Below are 22,155 nucleotides of genomic sequence, written 5' to 3'. Positions count from 1 at the left end.
CTTTATTTTCATTAAATTCAAGGAAGACTTTAATTTCTTTCTTGATTTCTTCCTTGACCCAGGTGTGGTTCAGTAGTTGACTGTTCAGTTTCCATGAGTTTGTCGGTTTTTTGGGGGCAGCGTGGTTGTTGCCTTCTAACTTTAATCCGTGATGATCTGATATGACACAGGTGGACACTGATATTTTTTTGTATCTGTGGAGGTTTCCTTTGTTTCCGAGTATGTGGTCAATTTTTGAGAAGGTTCCATGAGCTGCAGAGAAGAAGGTATATTCTTTCCTATTTGGGTGGAATGTTCTATAGATGTCTGTTAAGTCCATTTGCTTCATTACCTCCAATAATTCTCTTAATTCTCTATTAGGTTTCTGTCTGATTGACCTGTCCCTTGGAGAGAGAGGTGTGTTGAAGTCTCCTACTACTAGTGTGTGTGGTTTGATGTCTGCCTTGAGTTCTAGTAATATTTCTTTTACATAGGTAGGTGCTTTTATATTGGGGGCGTATATATTCAGGATTGAGACATCCTCCTGATGAATTGTTCCTGTTATGAGTATAAAGTGACCGTCTCGGTCTCTTCTGATTGATTTTAGTTTGAAGTCAGTTTTGTTAGAAATTAGTATGGCCACACCTGCTTTTTTCTTAGGACCATTTGCTTGAAACACCTTTTCCCAACCCTTTACTCTGAGTAGGTGCCTGTCTTTGTGGTTGAGATGTGTTTCTTGCAAACAGCAGAATGTTGGATCCTGTTTTCGTATCCAATCTTTTAGCCTGTGCCTTTTTATAGGTGAATTGAGCCCATTAATATTAAGTGATATTAATGAGCAGTGGTTGTTTACTCCGGTTATTCTTATTGCTTTTGGTAGTAGAGATTGTGTGTCTCCCTTCTTTGAGATGTGCTCGTGAAGGGTCATTAGATGCCTGGGTTATTGTAGGCAGTGTTGGCAGTGTTGGATTCCTTGGGTTGCGGTTTTCCTTCTATTACTTTCTGTAGGGCTGGATTTGTGGCTACGTATTGTTTAAATTTGTTCTTATCCTGGAATGTCTTGTTTTCTCCATTGATAATGAACGATAGCTTGGCTGGGTATAGTAGTTTGGGTTTGCATCCATGGTCTCTTAGCTTCTGCAGAACCTCTATCCAGGACCTTCTGGCTTTCATAGTTTCCATAGAGAAGTCAGGTGTAAGTCTGATCGGTTTACCTGTATATGTTACTTGCCCTTTTTCTTTTGCAGCTCTTAATATTCTTTCTTTAACCTGTATATTTTGTGTTTTGATTATTATATGGCGAGGAGATGTTTTTCTTTGATCCATTCTGTTTGGTGTTCTGTATGCTTCTTGAATATTTAAATGAATATCTTTCTTTAAGTTGGGAAAGTTTTCTTCCATAATTTTGTTGAAAATATTTTCTGGGCCTTTGAGCTGTGACTCTTCTCCTTCTTCTATTCCTATTATTCTTAGGTTTGTTTTTTTTATTGTGTCCCATATTTCCTGAATGTTTTGTGTTGAGAATTTGTTGGCTTTGCTGTTTTCTTTGATCTGTTCATTTATTTTCTCTATGGTGTCCTCAGCATCTGAGATTCTTTCTTCTAGCTCTTGTATTCTATTGATTATGCTTGTTTCTGTAGACTCTGCTCGTTGGCCTAGATTTTCCATATCCAGCTGGTCCTCAGTTTGTAGTTTCTTCTTTGCCTTCATTTCAGTTTTCAATTCTTGAACTGTTTCCATTACCTGTTTGATCGTTTTTTCTTGGTTTCCCAGGGTATCATGTACGTATTTACTCATTTCTTCAAACTTTTTGTTATACTTCTCATCCATTTCTATAAGGGCATTTTTTACATGTTGTTTAAGGGACTCTATTGTCTTCATAAAGTCGATTTTTCCCACTTCTTCTGTGTTAGGTTGTTCAAATACTTCTGTTGTAATATCATTGGGTTCTGGTGTTTTCATGATGTTTTTCAGATTATTGGGTGAATTCTTGCCTTGGCGCCTGCCCATCTCCTCCTATTGATCCTATCAATGGGTCCTTTAAAAACCGGATCAGGTTTCCCTGCTGGCCAAGGGCTCCGCTTACAAAATGCCCTCACTCTCTTTCGTGGTTCCTGCTGCAGGCCAAGAACCGTCTCACCCCTCCGAAGGATCTTCAGGACAGGACCAGGCTCCCCTTGTGCCAGTGACCTGGCCAACCAAAGGCCTACCTCTTTGATTCAATTGTAGTAGGGCGATCTGCTCTCCTTATTGCACGCCTGTCCCCGCCATTTGGGTCTGCCGCTGCACCGGTCCCCGAAAGTCTCTTCCTGTATGCGGTGTTGCTCCGCTGCATCTGGCCGCCGCCGCTCCGCCGCGTCTCAGCGCTTAACTTTTTAATGAAACTTTTAGGCTTTTATCAAAGCTGTTGCCGGGCGGTGGTGGTGCACGCCTTTAATCCCAGCACTTGGGAGGCAGAGGCAGGTGGATCTCTGTGATTTCGAGACCATCCTGGTCTACAAGAGCTAGTTCCAGGACTGGCTCCAAAACCACAGAGAAACCCTGTCTCGAAAAACCAAAACAAAAAAAAAAAATTAACACTTGTCATTTTTGTTTATTTTTTTTTTTTTAGCCTCTGTAGTTGGTGTAAGATCAGATTGTGGTTTTTTGTTTTTTGGGTTTTTTTTTTTTCAAGTTAGGCTTTCTCCGTAGCTTTGGAGCCTGTCCTGGAACTACCTCTTAGAGACCAGGCTGGCCTTGAACTCTGCTTTTAAAGGCATGCCACCACTGCCTGGATGTACCTCATTGTGGTTTTAATTTGCTTTTCTTACCAGGAATTAAAACTGTTTTTACTCCAGGCAGTGGTGGCACCCGCCTTTAATCCCAGCACTTGGGAGGCAGAGGCAGGCAGATCTCTGTGAATTTGAGGCCAGCCTGGTCTATGGAGAGAGTTCCAGGACAGCCAGAGCTGTTACACAGAGAAACCCTGTCTCGAAAAAAAGAAAAAAAGCCTTTCCTATGCTTATTGGCCAAGTGTGTATCTGTTTTGAAGAAATGTTTGATGAGATCCTTTGCCCCTAGTTTTGCTTTTTGTTCTTTTCTTTTTGTTGCTATGGTTGTGGCCAAGCCAGCCACAATTAAATGTTTATTCATATATAGGAAAAAGTCTAGATTTTAGATTGGTACTGGTCAAACTTGTGTAAAAATCTACTAAGTGGTATGTGAATCTTTCAGAAAACCCTTTACCTGGTAATTCTTGGGCATTTTATTGTCCTTTTTTTGTTTTTAGTTTTTGGCTTTCTTGAGAAAAGCCACAGGAGGTGTGGTACTGGGGTTCTGATGAGATTTTAGTTGTTGTTTTCCTATATCCTGTGTTAACTTGAGAAAGTTTCACTTACTAACTACAAGTAATTTATGCTGAATAATGATCAAGTTATTCAAACAAAGCTTCATGTGTGTCTCAGTACAGTGAAATGTCTTTTTTCCACATTCATTCTGTATAGTTTCTTTTGCAATTATAATACTTGTGAATGCTAGATAATTTGTTTGCTTTTTTGAGGAAAAGTCTCTCTCATTGTGTAGCCCTGGCTGGCCTGGAACTCAGTGTGTAGACCAAGCTGGCCTTGAACATACAGCAATCCTCCTGCCTCTGCTTTCCAAGTGCTGGGATTCCAGGCGTGCACTGTCACGCACCAGGTGAAACACACCGTGCCGGCCCGGAGGTTAAGAGCCACCTGGAACTGAAAGACCGTGCCTGTGCTTTCTGCATGGTCGATCCCTGAGTGTACAGATTCAGCCTCAGGTCTTCCTTTCAAAAATTCCTAAAAGAGGTGACATTTCTCCAAACTCAAGTTCTTTTGTTTTCCAATTGCCGCTAAAGAAAAAAAAATTAATGAAACTTTCTGTAGGTGAAGAAGAAGTATATTCAAACCATTGTAGCCATGACAATGGGTTTGGCACTGAGGATTGGGATTAATCCTGAATGGGGTGTGGCTAAGCAGGAATTTGTAGGGAAAGAGCAGGGGCAGGGGCAGGGATAGATTAGTAAGAGGAAGAGGGCTCAGCTAGGGGGGCTCTGGGTAAGTCATCTTAAAGACAAGACTGGGCTCTGGGACGCTGTGGTGAAGGACACTGTGGAGATGGACCCACCTCCATCTCGTACCTGGGGAGGGCTTTCTAATTAAACTGACTTGGCAAGGTTCTTTGCTAACGATGAAATTTGTGAGCTGTCTGGGAGACTCAGGAAACTGAATAGTTTGGTTATGCAGGGATTCTGTTACTGCTGAAACAGACACTACCCCATTTCAGGAACTTTCTAGAAAAGAAGGTTATAGATTTCTAAGGCGGAATAATGGAGAGCCACAGATGAGAAGGGCGTGAGGGACAGCCCGATCCTGTTCTTCAGCCTATAACTTAGAGAGCAAATAATCTTTAACTGTTTCATGCTTCACTGCCTTTGGGAGGAACCAGTTGACAATGTCAATATGTAACCTCCGTGTTTTTGCTTTGATTGACCTAACGAGCTTAACACTGGACGAATAAGCATCGATCTGTTATTGACTGTTCCCCACACGCCCAATAGATGCTCCCCCCTTTGCTCCTTGCAGTTCCAGTACCACTTGTTGAGAGAGGTTCTCCGTAGGCTGGGCATGGTGGTACATGCCTGTGACTTCAGCCTTGGGTCTCTGGTGAGTTTAAGGTCAGCCAGAGTTACCTAGTGAAACCTGTTACAAAGAAAACCCCCAAACCAAATTGTCTGGAAGTAGGTGGCAATGAAAACTGACGGGTTTGGGGAAAATCAATCCCTGGTTGGTTTTGTTTTTTTGTTTTTGAGACAGGGTCTCTCTTATGTTACTCTGGCTATCCTGGAACTGGGTGTTTAGACCAGGGCTCCTAGAACTCACTTTGTAGACCAGGCTGGCCTTGAACCCCCAAAGATTCACCTGCCTTCTTCCTAATGCTGGGATTAAAGGTACACACCACCACTACTTATACCTCAGCCCCCGGGAAATGATGGTCTGAGTTCACTTTTTGTGTAGTGGACTTCTAGGGACCCTCTCATCTCTGTGAAATTACTGTAGTTAAGTATATTTACCTTAAATATACATAAAAACGAACATAGATAATCTCTTTATACATATATAATGTATGGTGTGTGTATAGATGTGCATATAGGAATGGGTAAGATGGTCTATTTTGATTTTTAAATGTTTATATTTAAGAGTGTTTTGCTTGCAGGTGTGCATGCATCACAAGCATGCCTGGTGCCTGCAGGGATGGATACCCTCGTGGTTGTGAGCAGCCACAAGGGTCCTCAGAAAGCTACTAACCACCAAGCCGTCTCTCTGGCTCCGTCTATTTTAATTTTAATGTGGGTGGATTTAGTCACATTCCTTTCTTCATGACCAGGTACTAAGGAAATAGGAACTTTGAGTTAAGGAGGGACAGAAGACTGTCATAGCCAGTCATGGAAAGCAGAGGCAGGAGGATCGCTCTGAATTTGAGGTCAGCCTGGTCTGTGTAATGAGTTCAAGGATAGCTGGGCTATGTAGAGAGATCCTGTCTCAAACAAGAAACAAGAAACAAAGAAAAGAAAATTAAAATTACAGAAATAATGTTCTAGAGACTTGGATAAAACCTGCTGTATTTCAGGAATCATAGTTTGGAAGATGAAGAGAAAAGCAGGAATGAGTGGAAGATAAGATTGTAGTGACTCCAAAAAATTGTCCAAGTAGAGAAGTGGGAGGCCCTTCTTTCCTAATTCAGTTCTCGTTCTTTCTCCCAAGGGCTAGTCACTATTTTACTCTTTTTAATATATATTCTTTTTTTTTCTATTTTGGTTTTTCAAGACAGGGTTTCTCTGTGGTTTTGGAGCCTGTCCTGGAACTAGCTCTTGTAGACCAGGCTGATCTCGAACTCACAGAGATCCGCCTGCCTCTGCCTCCCAAGTGCTGGGATTACAGGCGTGCACCACCACTGCCCAGCTTTTAATATATATTCTTAAAGACTTATTTTTGACTAGGCTTAGAAATAGAAGATCCCAGTGAGACAGCCTATGTCTCCTGGTAATCTGTTCCTGGTGTTCGTTCTTATTCTCTCTCTCTCTCTCTCTCTCTCTCTCTCTCTCTCTCTCTCTCTCTCTTAATATAGGTTTTCTCTATGTAGCCCTGGCTATCTTAGAACTCACTCTGTAGACCAGGCTGACCTCAAACTCACTCTGCCCCCTGAGTGTGCTGGGTTTAAAGCCGTATGCCGCCACTGCCTGCCTTTCCTTCATTCTCTTGGCCATAGTTTAGTGTATTCTTCAGCCTCCTCCTTGTTTTTCTCAGTGTGTTGTTTCTCCAGAGCAATATGTCAGTGTTTGTGTTGCAGGATACTGGAAGAAACAGAACCCTGAATCTTGGGTGCTGTGATCTAGGCTTCTTACCTTCTTTATTTAAGGGCTTCCTGACAACATATTGGCAGACATCTTCAGAGAGACAAAAAGACTTTTAGATCTTGCTGGCTCTTCTGAGACCCAACATAGAGGCGAAGTCCAGGAATATTCTTCTCTTCTTGCAATAACCAAGTTGAGAGTACTTACTTAGCTTGTCATCCACAATGCATCCTGGAATCCACTGTGCTTCCTCTCTCCAGTTCTTTTTGGTCTATAACAAGAACGCCCCCACTGAACAGCAGGCGCCCTCTACCATAGGTCGAGACACTTTGCTCAATGGGAAAACCTCGTCTGTCGTTCCTGCCGCCGATACGGACCATATACCCCTAACACTCTTCCTAGCTATCCACCGTGACTTCTGTGGGTGCACGCTTCTCTCATAAAATGTACAAAGTTTGTGTTTCCTCACCCAACTCAGTGGGTTTCTAATGATTTTGTGGTTGGGAAGGAGGTAGGCATCTCAGTCAAGACGTGGCTGACTGCCTAGGAGGTGCCACGAGAAAGAGACTTCTTTGTGAGACAGCCTCTGTCTTCCTAGTGCCAGGACTAAGCATGTGTGTGGCTACGCAGAGTTCAGGCCTTCTTTCTCTCACCTCACTTCTTCACAGCGAGCTCTCCTAAGACACGCGGTAAGTCTTGGGTTGCTGTACTTCACGGTGGGGTTTTTCAGTATGCAACTTAGCCCACTCTCTCGAGAACCTAGTGAAGTGGAGGTCAGGCCCAAGAGTGTGATGCAGTGGTAATGTGTTTGCCCAGCTTGGAGGCGCAGGTCCCAGCACCTGGGATTGACCCCAGCTCTCCAGCAGCAGCACAAGCTGAGATCGAGCAGGGTATGGTGGAGATGCCTGCAGGTCCAGCTGCTCTGGAGGCTGAGGCTTAAGGTTCCTGAGTTCATCAGCCCAACAACTGAGATTGGGCTCAAGGAGTCAGATGAGACTTAAAATATGATAAAATATTTTAAGATTCATTTCTGGTAAAGCCAGACTAGAGAACTAAGCTTAAATCCACCCTTGGTTTCTTCTTCCTTTTTTTTTTTTTTGGTGTATGTGTGTGTGTGGTTTGAGCATGTGCCAGTGTGGTTGTACAACAGGTGTCTTGCTCTGTTACTCGTTACCTTATATCCCTTGAGAGAGGGTCTCTCATTGAACCCCGGCATCAGCCAACTGAAGTGTAAGTCTAAATAATCTTAATCAATAAAGAATCAGGAGTCAAATATTGGGGGATAAACCTGGAAGGTCAGAGAACCAGAGGGGCAGCCACCAGTTGCTCCCTTCCTCTCTTGTTCCTCGATTCAAAAAAATGGCTGAGATCTTGTTTCCACCTTCTCACCTATCTCCACTTACCAAGTGCTGGGTTTAAGGTGTGCGCCACCACCGCCTGGCTTCTAGTAGCTAACTAGTGGCTAGCTCTGCCATCTGATCTGCAGGCAAGCTTTATTTGTCAGAACATAAAAAATATCACACAATAGCCAGCAGGTAGCAAGCCTCGGCCATCATCCTCTCCTGTCCTCCACAGGGCTGGGGTTACAGGGACAGATGAGGCCACATCTGGCTTTTTGACGTGGGTGCCTGGTATTCAAACTCAGGGCCTCACGCTTGTGTAAGAAATGAGTCCTCTTGCTCAGGGAGCTATTTCTCCAGCGCTGTGTCCCATCAACTTACTCAGATGAAATTGCAGTGCCTGAAAAACTCGAGGAATGAAAGCCCTGGGCTCTCCTGAGCTTAACCGATGGGTGGGAAGGAGGGGGAGGCAGGCAGACATCCCTCTCTGAGTTCCAGGCCAGTCAGGGCTACACTGATATTCTGTCTCCGTAAGTATGTAAAGCAGAAAACAAGACTATGGTGTACACAGACACTGCCAGACCCTAAGGGTTAAGGGGTGTTATGGGGGTTCAGTTAGCCTTCTGGAGAAATTCGGGTTTATCTTTGAGGAAATAGGATGGCACTGAATCTAATCAGGACCTGGGTGATGAGATTCCTGCCCAAAGATCTCTTTAGGTCCTTTGTCTTCCTCAACTCACTCGTCCACCTCCGATTCCAGAATCCAGTTCCCATTGTTTTTGCCTCTGGAGCCCGTTTCATAAAGTTCCTGGTTTGCCTTCCCCTCTCTGATGCAAGATGGAGGAGGTCTGAACACAGACTCACTTCTGCTTTCTCAGATGGCATCTGGTAACTAGTATAATGCCTGGCGCACAGTAGGGGCTGAACACGCATTTGTAAGTAGTCAGTGCCTGGCTCACAGTAGGGGCTGAACACAGGTTTGTAAGCAGTCAGTGCCTGGCGCACAGTAGGGACTGAACACATGTTTGTAAGCAGTCAGTGCCTGGCGCACAGTAGGGACTGAGCACACGTTCAGTGCCTGGCACACATGCTCACTGGGTTTCGTGTTAGACATTTATTACCCTCTTATGTGAAATATGCACAGTGAGCCTACTATGCTGGCTCATCTCTGTAAGTCCAGCACTTGGAGAGACTGAGGCAGGAGGCTTGTCATGAGTTTGAGGGCAGCCTGGGCTACAGAGCAAGACCTTTTCTCAAAAACAGAAACAAAACAAAGGGGGCCAGGAGATATCTCAACAACAGGTAAAGTCCTTTACCATGACCTGACAACCTGAGTTAGATCCCCAGAACCCAACAATGGCTAGAGAGAACCAACCCCTTGAAAGTAGCTCCCTGACCTCCACACACGTGATGTGATACACACGCATTCAGAGACATACATGCACATACACACAAATAAATATCAAAAAATAAAAATAAAAAAAACCATGGTACCAAAATGTGGCATCACAGACTTATAATGCTGGCACAGAAGGCAGAGGAAGTAGAATTGCTCCAAACTCCAGGTTGGCCTTGTGTTCTCAGGAAGTTCCGAGCTAGCCTGGGCTACATGCTAAGATGCTGTCTCAAACAAACAAACAAATGTAAAGCAACAACAACAAAAGACATTTCCTAGTAGCAGGAACGGCTTTACTGTTTCTGGTTAGAATGTCTTGGACAAAATGGTTTTATTAGACTTTTCTCTCTCAGATGAAATGCTAGGGTTAGAGCTGAATTCACTTCTTTAAAAGAACCAAAGTTTTCTCTTACAGTAAAACACAAGTAGAATGGGGGAAGGTGCTGGGTATGGCGAGCTCTCAGGCAGGCCCAGCCTTTGGAAGCAGGCAGAGCAGGAGTTCAGGCCAGCCTGGTAGACCCCAGAGCCTGTCTCAACACAACAGCAGCAATAGCAGACAATAATAATGCAGTAAGTCTGGATTTTTGCTTAGAGTGGGAAGACTGGAACAGGTTGCTGGCAGGAGCAGGCATTCTGAGTACTAACAAAAGCAGCTTTGTACAGAAGCTGGGGACAGAGAGTGAGGTGGGTTAAAGTGTATCAATCACCACAGTCAACCGAAGGGGTTTCCCTCTCACGGGTAGTGAAATGAGGGCGTTCATATGCCCTGCAGAACATGTTGGGAAGAATCGGATGACATCAGTTTCTTCCCAGAGAACGTTCCTGCGGTCACAGGACTGTGACATCACAGAACTGGAGCGAGAAACCGTGCGGGAAGGAAGATTCCTTTGCTCTCTGGTCTGGGAACTGGGAAGAAATTCTGAAGGCTTCATGAGAAGTAGAGAGATTTCAGTTCACACTTGGTATTGGTAGATTTTCAAGGCGTTGAAAGTTGGCCAGTTTTGTAAGTAAGTTTGATGGAGATATATTTCAGACTGTGCAGTCAGAATCAAACTTTCAGAATATGCAAATGGCTTTAAAATAGTCATTGAACTAAATTGAAATGGTTAACATGTATGGATTTTGTTTTTGTTTTCTGAGACTGGGTTTCTCTGTAGCTTTGGAGCCTGTCCTGGAACTAACTCTTGTAGACCAGGCTGGCCTCGAACTCACAGAGATCCACCTTACTCTGCCTCCTGAGTGCTGGGATTAAAGGCGTGTGCCACCACCGACTGGCACATGTATAGATTTTTAATTGTGCTTATCTACGTGCGTGTGCGCGTGTGTGTGGTGTGTGTAGTGTGTGTCTCCCCTGGGCACAAGTGGAGGAGCTGAGGACAACGTGCAGGAGTTGGTCCTCGCTTTACACCTTGTGGGCCTTGGCAGCCAGACTCAGTTCTTCGGGCATGGTGGCAAACGCCCTTACCCGCCGAGCCATCGCACTGGCCCGTGTAATTATCCTACAGCAATTCCAGACGTTGGAAAGTACTGTGCACAAACTTGCTCATTTTCTCTGCAGTGTAATTTAGTCAGGAGAGTCGGCTCCAGGGAAATGATTCATTCCAACGGGCCGGCCTTTGAAGGGGTTTGGTCTGCTCCCCCTCCCCCATGGATAAATGTTTTGAGCACTTAGATGTCGCCATGTTTTCCTCCTGGCTGGGAATTCCAGGTCTTCTCTTGGTGGTGATGACCACTTGATGTTTGGTCCAGGAACCTGCGACTTAGACCTCTCCATTCGCTGTGAGTGTCTGTCTGTCTGTCTGCCACTGTATCCCCCCTTCTCCTAGTCCTCCTCCTCACACCCCCTGTTTCTTTGTGTCTTACCTGTTCTTTGAAGCTTTTAGTCTGTTTGGCGGGCACATGTGGTCAAGTCCCGGGGAATACATGGAATCTTGTATCAAAAGCTCATAGACTGGGAAAGAGCTGAGCTAACGGGTGTGGGGAGCAGGTACTGTAGTCCGCCTGCTGTGGCATGCACATCTGGGTTGTCAGGAAACATTACTTCTCTTATTGCTTAGTAGGAGATAATACCAAGGGAGTTCACCTGGGAACCCTTGGCCTATCTATCTGCTGGCTACAGGAGCACCCGGAACACCTGTACCGGCTTCCATGCCACCAGCTGACTGGTCAGAAAGCCCCAAATAGTCCACTGTCCTTACCTTACTAACCTGTTAACTATGGGAATATTACTTCGACCCCTGTGACTCAATTTCCCAAGTGTAAATTATGAATATATAGCAAGAGAATTTTGAGGCCAGCCTGGGAAATTTCCAAGACAGCCTGAGCTACACAGCACGACCCTGTCTTTTTTTTTTTTTTTTTTGGACTTTTCGAGACAGGGTTTCTCTGTAGCTTTTGGTTCCTGTCCTGGAACTAGCTCTTGTAGACCAGGCTGGCCTCGAACTCACAGAGATCCGCCTGCCTCTGCCTCCCGAGTGCTGGGATTAAAGGCGTGCGCCACCACCGCCCGGCTCAGGACCCTGTCTTAAAAGCATTTTCATAGTAATTTTAAAAATCATTCAAAAACTAAGTTGACACTAACGAAGTCAAGATTTTTCTTAAATGCCAGCTCTGTGTACTGTAGTGGCATTTCAATTGTATTTTAATGAATAAAGCTCACCTGGGGATCGAGAAAGTAAAACAGCCCCACTGGCCAGCTTGTGTGTGTGTGTGTGTGTGTGTGTGTGTGTGTGTGTGTGTGTGTGTGGGTACATGGGTACCCTGCGTGGGCATGTAAGTGCGGATGCCCATGGGGGCTGGAAGCTAGAGGCCATTGTGTTCTCCCGAAGCTGTTATTGCAGGTTGTTTGAGCTGCTTGATGTGGGCGTTGAGCAGAACACAGTTTTTATTGCACTCTAGAGGTAAACTTATATAAAGTTTATATATAAACTTATTATAAAATCAGGCGGGACAGTGTTTGGGGGAATATTAATTCTTATATTTCTGAGTACTTGTAAATCAGCTTAATAAAATAATGATAGGGTAAAGTATATAAATTACTGTAGCTTTGTTTTTCACCTGTATTCATAGGGTAGCTGCTGACTCCGCCCCTCATTCTTTACACTTTTGCCTGGGAATAGATTTTTTTCTTGAGATGCAACAGCAAAAGAAAGTCATATATCTGCCCCATCGTTGTGCATTTCTAACATGCCCCATCTGAGACAACAGGAAGAGCACATTTGGAATGGCAGAGAAAGCCTTCACGCCGCCATGATGTTTGTCTTCCTACAGTTTCGGGGATCAGACCAAAGACCTTGTGCATGGTAGGCAAGCGTTCTACCACTGAGCTACACTCCACCCATTTTTTAAGACATCTTGCTAAATTGCCCAACCTTAGTCTTGAACCATTAGTACTCTTGTGTTGTATGATGTTTTACTCTTTTTTTTAAAAATTTATTTATTATGTATACAGTGTTCTGCCTGCTGCATGTTTTGCCTGCAGGCCAGAAGAGGGCACGAAATCTCATTGTGAGCCACCATGTGGTTGCTGGGAATAGAACTCAGGACCTCTGGAAGAACAGCCAGTGCTCTTAACCTCTGAGCCATCTCTCCAGCCCGATGTTTTACTCTTTTGGCTTTTGGGGTACCCAGCTCCCAAATAAATCACATACACGGAGGCTTATTCTTAGGAGTGCCCTGCCTTAGCTTGGCTTGTTTCTTGCCAGGTTTACTTAAGTTATCCTGTTTACCTTTTCCCTCTGGGTTTTTAATCTTTCTTATTTCTGTATTTCTTACTTTCCTTCTTACTCCATGGCTGATTGAGTGGCTGGTCCCTGATCTTCTTTGTCTCCCCACTCCTCCTCTCTCCTTTTATCCTCTCTGCCTGCCAGCCCCTCCTAGCCTTGTCCCTGCCTCATTATTGGTCGTTCAGCTCTTTATTAGGACCATCCGGTGTTTTAGACAAATAAGGAATCACGGCTTCACAGAGATAAACAAAGGCAGCATACACAAAAGTAATACACCTAAAAATAATTTTCCCAACACTCTTGCCTCACCTCTTTAGTGCCTTGGATTACAGGTGTGGACTACCATACCTGTTCACAGGAAGTTCAAGTTGCCTTCTGTCTCATAATTGCCAGTGGGAGACTAAATGGATACTTTTAACTATTACAAGTTTAAAAAAAATTGTATCCAGGCATAGTGGCATATGTCTTTAATCCTAGCACTCAGAAGGCAGAGGGAATCAGATTTATCTTTGTGAGTTTGAGGCCAGCCTGGTCTACAGAATGAATTCCAGGACAGCCCAGGACAGCCAAGACACCCTGTCTTGAACCTCTCCCCCCAAAAAGTAAATATAAATGGGGCCCTCTGTGATAATGTTCACCTGTAATCCCAGTTTGGGAGGCAGAGGCAGGACAATTGCTGCAAGTTTAAAGTCAGCCTGGTCTATATGAAGAGTTCCAGGCCAGCCAGGGCTGTATAATGAGATACTGTTTGAAAAAGGAAAAACAAATAAAAATTATAAATAGTAAGTATGATATAATGGCTATTTTTCACTATCAGCTTTGCTTGGATTTGTAATCACCATGGAGACACATCTTGGGGTGTGGCTATGAAGACTTTTCCAGAAATGTTTAACTAAAGAGAGAAGATAAACCCAGCACATGGGGGCAGACTTTTGTGGATTGGGTCAAATTTAGTGAAAAAGGAAATCAGGCTGAGCACTAACTAGCACAATGTCTGCTTCCTGGCTGTGGCTCCATGCGAGCACGCACCTCAACTCCCGCCACTGTAGTGCGAGCACGTGCCTCAGCTCCTGCCACTGTAGTGCGAGCACGCGCCTCAGCTCCTGCCACTGTAGTGCGAGCACGCGCCTCAGCTCCTGCCACTGCCACCGTGTCGCCCCCAGACTGTGACAGACAAGCCCTTCCTCGCTTGAGCTGCTTCAGTCACATGTGTGGAGGACCATGCTAACTGTTTTTTGGTCACTGTAATGTTTGCTGTTCTCTCCTCCCTGTGCACTAACCCGGGGGCTGGGGGGGGGGACTTTCTTGAAGCGGCATATTTTAGCAGGGTCTTTGAGGCAAAAGTTCTGGGTGTGGGGGGCTGTATGGTAGAAAGTACAGAAGGAGGGAACTTGTAAAGGGGATTGGATTGCAGGAGTCTGGGAATGCAGTTCACCTGATAGAGTGCTTACCTAGCATGGACAAGGACCTGTGTTCTGTTCAGGAGAACACACAGGCACGCACACACACACACACACACACACACACAGAGAGAGAGAGAGAGAGAGAGAGAGAGAGAGAGAGAGAGAGAGAGAGAGAGAGAGAGAGAGCGCTTAGAGTAGAATTTGGTTGGTCTAGGTCATCTAGAAAACCATTGCAGGAAGTCCAGTGAATAAGAATGATGAAATCAAAGGATTAAAAATGATGAATGGGCTGGGCTTGGTGGTGTACACCTTTAATCCCAGCATGAATACCAGGCAGATCTCTGCGAGTATTAGGATAGCCTGGTCTACGTAGTGAGTTCCTGGCTAGCCTGGGCTACACAGTGATACTTTGTCTTAAGAAGAGGGGAAGGTTGAGTGAGGGACAGAAAAGGAGACGTAAAAGGAAGGAGGGAGAGAGAGAGAATAAATGATTGGTGTTATTTTGATTTGGGTCTTGAAAGGAAAGGGGGCAGTCAGGGCTCTTTGGGTGCTGCATAAAGGAAACTCCCCAAAACCAGTCCTTTAGACCCCACACAGTTAAGTACTTAGTGATATTGTTAGAGGGCTAAGCAGGTAGTTGGTGTGCCATCAGGCAAGTTTAGTATGGCAGGACCCCTCTGAAAGCCAAGTTGATAAAGAGAAAATGGAAGGAACAGAATGCATTCCTGCGGAGTGGCCAGGACTGGCAGCCCAGGCCCCAAATACACGTCTTTTCCTTTTTGAAAAGAAACAGTGTTTACATTTGTCTATAATCTTATACAGGTACTAGACTTTTTCCATGATACCTGCTAAATTAAAAAAGATCCCCGTTTAACCATGTAGTTTCTAGTAAACAGGCTTTTTTTCTTTCTCTTTTATTTTATCTATTTTTTGGGGGGGGGGATTTGAGACAGGGTCTGTCTGTGTAACAGCCCTAGCTGTCCTGGAACTCGCTCTTGTAGACCAGGCTGGCCTCAAACTCGCAGAGATCCGCCTGCCTCAGGAGTGCTGGGATTAAAGGTGTGCACCACCAGTTTCAGCTTTTTAAAAATTTGGCGTTAATGCTACAGTTCTCATGGAGTTTCCTATAACCCTAACTGCTCGATGTTTTTAACTTTCAAAACCTTTTATTTATCGTCATCATCATCATCGTTGCTGTTGTTACTATTGTTGTTGTTGCTTATGTTAGATCAGAGGACAGTTGTGGAGTTGATTCTCCCCTTTAACATCTATGTGGGTCCCGGGGGTTGACTTCAGTCTTCAGGGTTTGCAAGGCCGGGCCGTCACTGTCACCCTCAGCTGCTGAGTCATCTGACTGCCCCAGGAAGTGCTAAATTTCAGAAGAAACTGTTCTGGGCTTTGAGATTCAGATCTTTAGGAAGTGTTATTTTGAAGCTCTTGACTTTAACTGGAACCTTTTGTTTCTCAGTATATGGGAGACGCTCTACTAAAGGAAAGTAAGTAGCCATTTGGGGTCAGATCCCCTGAATCATTCCTCCTGGTGTGTGTGGCCGCTGCCTTTATTCGATCAGCCCAAATGAATCATGGCTAGACCTACTGTCAGCAGAGATGAAGATGTGTCATCCTGACGAGTGTCCCGGAAACCATGGCGACAGGTGGAGCTCATCATCCTCTCATTGGAAGGGAGCAATGTCTGGGTTTGTGGTAAGATCTGCCACAGCACCGCTCATACTGGAGTTTAAAGAGATTGGAGTTTCACCTTGTGAGTCTGAGCCTTTGTCTACATGCACGTATGCATGCTGCATGTATGCCTGGCATCCGAGGATCCTCTGGGGCTGGCATTCCAGGTGGTTGTGTGAGCAGCCCTGTTGGAACTGGGTTCTCTGCAAGAGCACCAAGTGCTGTCTGTTAACCATTGAGCCAGGTCTCTAGTCCCAAGCACCTTTGTAAGACATGGGCATGATTCAGAGAACTGCAGTAAATGCTCGTTAAGACCGTGAAACTTAAGCTCCGTAAGCAGTACCTGTGAAGGACCCCGGACTTTATACCATTCCTCACACAGAACCATTCATTCTCTTGTGACTGAGTTGAATCCTCTCATGGATCTATCCATTGCATTCCTCTCCCCCCTCCCCCTTCCACTCCCTCCCTTTCTCCCCTCCTCCCTTCTTCTATTCTTCCCTCTCTCCTTCCCTCCCTCTCTTCTTCCCTCCTTTTCCCTCCCCCCTTCCCTGCCTTCCTCTCTCTCTCTTTCACTTCCTCTCTCCCTCCCTCCCCCCTCTTTTTTGTCATCTTGTCTTACACAGGGTCTCTTCAGGATATGTGCTTAGGGTGGGATTCTTAAGTCGTGGGGCTGTAGGGTGTGTGTGCTGTTTCTGTTTTAGTAGGTCACACCATGCTGTCTTCCACTGCTACCACCATTTCTACTTTGGCTGGTAGTGTGTGCGTGTTCTCTCTGTTTACACACTAGTTCACATTCATGTGTGGTCTCCAGGGTAGATCAGATTATCGAGTGTCTTAGAGCATCTCACACTTGATTGTGTATGCCAGTCACCAGGGATATTAGCAAAAGTGAAGTTTCTGATTTCTATCCCTCCCCCACTCCCTCAGCAGGGTTTCACTACCTATCCCCTGGCTGTCCTGGAGCTTACTCTGTAGACCAGCCTGGCCTCAAATTCAAGGAGATCTGCTGCCTTTGCCTCCAGAGTGCTGGGATTAGAGATGTGCACCACCACATGGGGCTTCTCTCTACTTGAAGTCATCTGTATCTGTGCCCGGTTGTGCAGGCTCATGATCCCAGCTACTCTGGAGAATGAGGCAGGAGGATTACAAATTCAAGGTCTGCCCAGGCAACTGCGACTCTGCCTCAAAATGAAAAAGTAAAACCATGTGGGATGGAATCTCAGAGGGCGAGTGCTTACACAGCATGTACGAAGCCCTATGCTCAGCCCGCAGTGCCACAGAAATAAAAGCATTCAAATTGCCTGTAGTAGCTGAAATAGCATAAATGGCACACAGCCTAGTCACTGTTCTGTTGCTGTGAAGGACACCATGACCAAGGCAGCTCTATAAGAAAAGCATTTAATGGCGGGCTTGCTCACATTCCAGAGGGTTAGTCTGTTATTATCAGGGCAGGGCAGCATGGCAGCCCTCAGGCAGGTGTGGTGCTGGAGCAGCTGATCTGCAGGGAGCAGGCAAAGAGACACACTGGCCTGACATGGGCCTTTGAAATCTCAAAATTCATCCCACCAGTGACACACCTCCTCCAACAAGGCCAGTCCTACCCGCTGACAGCTCATCAGCTGGGGACTCAGCATCCAGATCTAGGCACCTATACGGGCATTCTCATTCAGACAACCAGCTGTGTCCCACAGATGCCATCACTTCATTCCTTCACTGTATCTATTCACTGTAGAACTTCAGAGGCCGCCGAAGACCTCACACGGGCTTCTGTTATACGGAGCATAAAAAATAAAAACGCTTTTATCCAAGATAGCTTGCAAAACGTTTCTACATCTTGCTTGTTTTTGTTTTTGATGCAGGATCTCACCCTGTAGTCCTGGCACACTTGGAACTTAGTGTGTAGACCAGGCTGGCTTTAACCTCACAGAGACCGCCCTGTCTCTGCCTCCTGAGTGCTGTGGTTAAAGGTGTGCACCACCACATCTGGATTCTGCACTGTATTTTTATTTAAAAAAACCAAAAAAACAAAAAAACGCTTGTATGTCACAAAACCGATCTGTGTCCAACTCAGAGTATGGCTCCTGTGCGTGTATGAAAATCAGTATAAGTGTAGTTAATCTAAGTTTTTTTTTTTTTTTGGTTTTTTGAGACAGGGTTTCTCTGTGGTTTTCATTGCAGATTGAATCCCTCCCTAGAACTTCTGAATGTTTCTTACCAGTGGGAGCGTTCCCTGTACAGCAAAGCCAATGACTTAACTTCGGGGAGTGCTGGGACAGCATAGGCTCTGCTATGCTTGGTGGAACTTGAGTTTGGAGGACACAGGGCTTTCTGTGATGACAACATGACTCACAGCAAAGGAAGATCTGTCACCTGCAAGACAAGTGGCAGCCCCGACAGTGGAGGAGGTTTTGTCAACTGGACTTTAAATCTAAACACCATTCAGTCTGACAAGTTTTTGAACTTGCTTCTAAGCATGGTGCCGGTCATCTACCAGAAGAACCAGGACGACAGGCATAAGAAAGCGAATGGCCTTTGGCAGGACGGGCTGTCGGGCGGAGCGCAGACCTTCAGCAAGAGGTCAGGCCACACCTGGACTACCACGAGTTCTCGGAGCAGGCCTTCCACGGCGGCGGCGGTGGGCATGCGCCAGCCAGCTGCAGCCCCAAGTACGACGACTACGCCAGCTATAGCTACTGCGACTGAAGGGAGGCTTCGGAAACCACCGCCATGCTGCAGGACGAAGATCTGTCCAGTGAGGGCGATGATGTTATTGTGGAAGCAAACCGGAAGCTCCCGAAGGAGTCCAGCGGCTTCATGGCTCTGCAGATTCTCGTGCCGTTCTTGCTGGCCGGGTTTGGAACAGTTTCTGCCGGCATGGTTTTGGACATAGTACAGGTGAGTTTTCATCTTCAGTTCCGCACACTGTGTGTGTGCCCGCGCTCGCGTGTGCCAGAGGCCAACCGTGGGTGTCTTCCTGTGGCGGGGTCTCTCAGTTCTCTCTGAAACTGACGGACTCAGCTGGCAGCCAGTGACGCTCTAGGGGTCTTGCCTGCCTCTGCCTCCTCAGCATTGGGGTCGTATGCATGCCACCGTGCTTGGCTCTCCGGGTTTTTAATTGATTGATTGATTCGTTACTTTGAAACAGGAATTTCCACATCACCTTGGCTCTTCTGGAATTCACTGTGTGGACCAGGCTGGCCTTGAACTCACAGAGATCCAGCTGCCTTTGACTCTGCCTCCCAAGTGCTGGGGTTAAAGGCTTGTGACATCATGTTCTTTTTTTAAAACATAGGTTCTGAGTGTTGAATCTGGGTCCTTATGCTTACTCACCCAAACCCTTCCTCTCCTCCCTTCTCCCCTCCCCTTCTTTCTCTTTTCCTTTCCTCCTCCATTTTCCCCTCTTTCAATAGAGTTTCACTCTACACCTTTGAGCTTGCAGTCTTTCCTGCCTTAGAGCCTCACCCGAGTGCTGGGATCACAGGTGTGCACACATCTGGCTTGACTTCACGTTTTCTCATTCAGATGCTTTGCATAGGATAACATCTTTGCAGTGCTGAGAGTGGACCATCACGTGTGGCAGGAGCCTGAGCTGTATCCCCAGCGGTCAAGCATTATCTTAGATTTGACGTATTCCTTGCAAATAAAGTAACTCTTTTACAAACCCCAAAATAAGCCAAGTAAAAGAAAAGCCCAGTCAGCAAGCAGTCTTTTGAAATAGTTTATTTTAAAAGAAAATTTCCATATGCTCATTGAAATGTGTTCAAACAATGTAGCACTAAAATAAGGACTAACTTCTGTTCCTCATCTCCACACCCAAACTGCTGCTCCTCTTTGTCTTCACCCTCCCTCCTTCACCTCCTCCACCTCTTCCACCTCTGCCCCAGCCTCCATTTGTGTGTGGTTCTGGAGATGGTGCCCACGGCCTCCTGTATGTCAGGCAGGTTCGCAGTCCCCCAGCTTATGTCCCCAGTCTGTTCCCAGTGCCCAAAACATTTTTTTTGCATTTGTATTATTGTATTTAAGACAGGGAAGCAAAGCCAGGCAGGGTGGTGCACGCCCTAATGCCTGTACTCAGGAGCCCAGCCTGGTCTACTTACTGAGTTTTAGGCCAACCAGGGCACAGGGTGAGACCCTGTCTCAGTGACAGAAAAGGAGAAGCAATGTTAGAAGCAGAAGCCCGGGGTCTTTAGAGATGTCCTCGTTCTAAAGAGCGGCTGTTCCTCTTGTCCCCAGCACTGGGAGGTGTTCAGGAACGTGACAGAAGTGTTCATTCTAGTCCCTGCGCTGCTCGGCCTCAAAGGGAACCTGGAAATGACATTGGCATCCCGACTATCCACCGCAGTAAGTTTTTCCCTGCGTCCCAGAGTGTGTGCCGCCTAGTCCTCCCTTAGAAGAGTCTGTTTGACAGGTGGGTTGCTTTCCTCCATCTGATGAGTTTCTGGACCTCGGAGTTGTGGGAAATAGTTTTGACTGACACTGTGCCCTGAAAATTCTTGGGGTTCTCTCATGTGGGAATGCAGACCTGCCTTCCCTTATCAGCAAATGCTTGCCTCCGTCGGTGCCAGGCCACATTGGCCGTGTTTATCAGTGTGCGATGCATTGTATGTGGGTGTGGTTGGTAGAGTCGAAATTAGAATCCTGTGTATTCTCTTCTCCAATCTGACCCATTAAAATATATACTGTTGACCTTTTCATATCAGTTGATCAACATTAGATACTTTATTGGCTCTATTATTTTTAAAGATAGGGTCTCAGATTTGCTATGTAGACCAGGTTGGCCCTGAATTCACAAGAGATCCTCCTAGCTCTGCCTCCTAAGTGCTGGAATTAAAGGCGTGTGCCAACACACAGGGCTACATCTTTTTATAGTATATAACCCCACAATTTGATTTATCATCCACCATTGAATCTATAAACATAGGGACCGGGGGAATGGCTGAGACGTTGAGAGCACTTCCTTGGGGGGACTAGGTTTCCGTTTCTACCGTAACTCCAGTTCCAGGAGATCCGATGCCCTCTTCTGGCCTCCAGGCACCAACCATGTGGTGTGCATACATGAGGCAAACACTTGGAAATAAAAAAGTATTTTTCTTTTTTTAGATAAGTGTCACTCTGTAGCCCTGGCTCGCCTGGGATTCTTTATGTAGCCCAAACTGGTCTTAAGCTCAGAGATCTTCCTGCCTCTGGCTCCCAAGAGCTGGGATTGAAGATATGCACCAGCATTCCCAGCATGACAGTTAATATAAGTGAATGAGAGTGGACAAACATCTGAAGTCAGAAGAATGGTAGAGCAGACCAAGGTGTTATACTGCTTTATCTAGTGGTTCACTTAAAGCTCAGCTGAGACTGCCTGTTTGCCAAGCATGGCTTCACTTGGTACCTGAAGCGGGACGACTTGGACAAATCCCCGAAACAACGGGTCATTGCTCTTAGCAACCTGCTGACCGCCATTGTGTGCTTCTGTAAAATCTCGCTTGCTTTCCTGCCCCGCCTTGTGGTTTTAGTGTGTAAAATTGGGGGCCGGAGAGATGGCTCAGCTATTAAAGGCTAGCTAGGCTCACAACCGAAAATACAAGAGATTACAGACTGGGCCTGGGACCGGAGCCTTTCAGGAACTGTCCTGGCTTATTCCAGAGATTCCCCATAGCAGATCATTTCAGCTACCAACGGGGGAGGGGAGAATTAGTGCAGGTCATGTGGTGAAGGCTGACTTGGGAGGGCGGCTTCAGATCACATCTGTGGAGGTCACTGATCCCTACACGGAGCTCATCCTTCTGAACAAGTGCTGTGTAAACTGGAAGCTAAACAAGGGCAGTGAGTCACACCAGGATCTGAGAGGAGGAGACCATTCTGCAAATGTCATTTAATCAGATCGATAATGGTTCCTTTTATTAAAAAATTTATGTATATGAATATTTTGCTTGACTGTACACGTGTGTGCCTAGTGCCCCCAGAGGCCTGAAGAGGGCCTCAGATTCCTTGGAACTGCAATTGTAAATGATTGTGAGCAGCCGCATGGGTGCTGGGAATTTAACTGCTTTCTCTGCAAGCACAGCAAGTGCTCTCAATTGCTGAGACATCCCTCCAGTCCCAATATCAGCTCTCCATACGACACATTCTAATTAGGGATTTGCTGTTGTTTTGATTAGTTTTTCAGACAGGGTCTCTACTGCCTGACTGTCCTAGAACTCACTATGTAGAACTCGGAGAGATCGGCCTGCTTCTGGCCCCCGATTGCTGGGAGCAAAGGCTCTTGTCACCACCACCTGGCAAT

The 22,155-nt window shown here is 45.9% G+C and overlaps 1 pseudogene; it reads left to right on the top strand.

Moving 5' to 3' along the window:
* Nucleotides 1–22,155, top strand: part of LOC121443866 — an 83,952-nt pseudogene that overhangs the window by 4,541 nt on the left and 57,256 nt on the right.

Source organism: Microtus oregoni, unplaced genomic scaffold (assembly GCF_018167655.1).
Source record: "Microtus oregoni isolate MIOR12 unplaced genomic scaffold, Mior012 000113F_ref0000058, whole genome shotgun sequence".
Lineage (NCBI taxonomy): Eukaryota > Metazoa > Chordata > Mammalia > Rodentia > Cricetidae > Microtus > Microtus oregoni.
The sequence above is the reverse complement of the archived record's forward strand: the minus strand, read 5'-3'. Positions and strand labels throughout refer to the sequence as shown.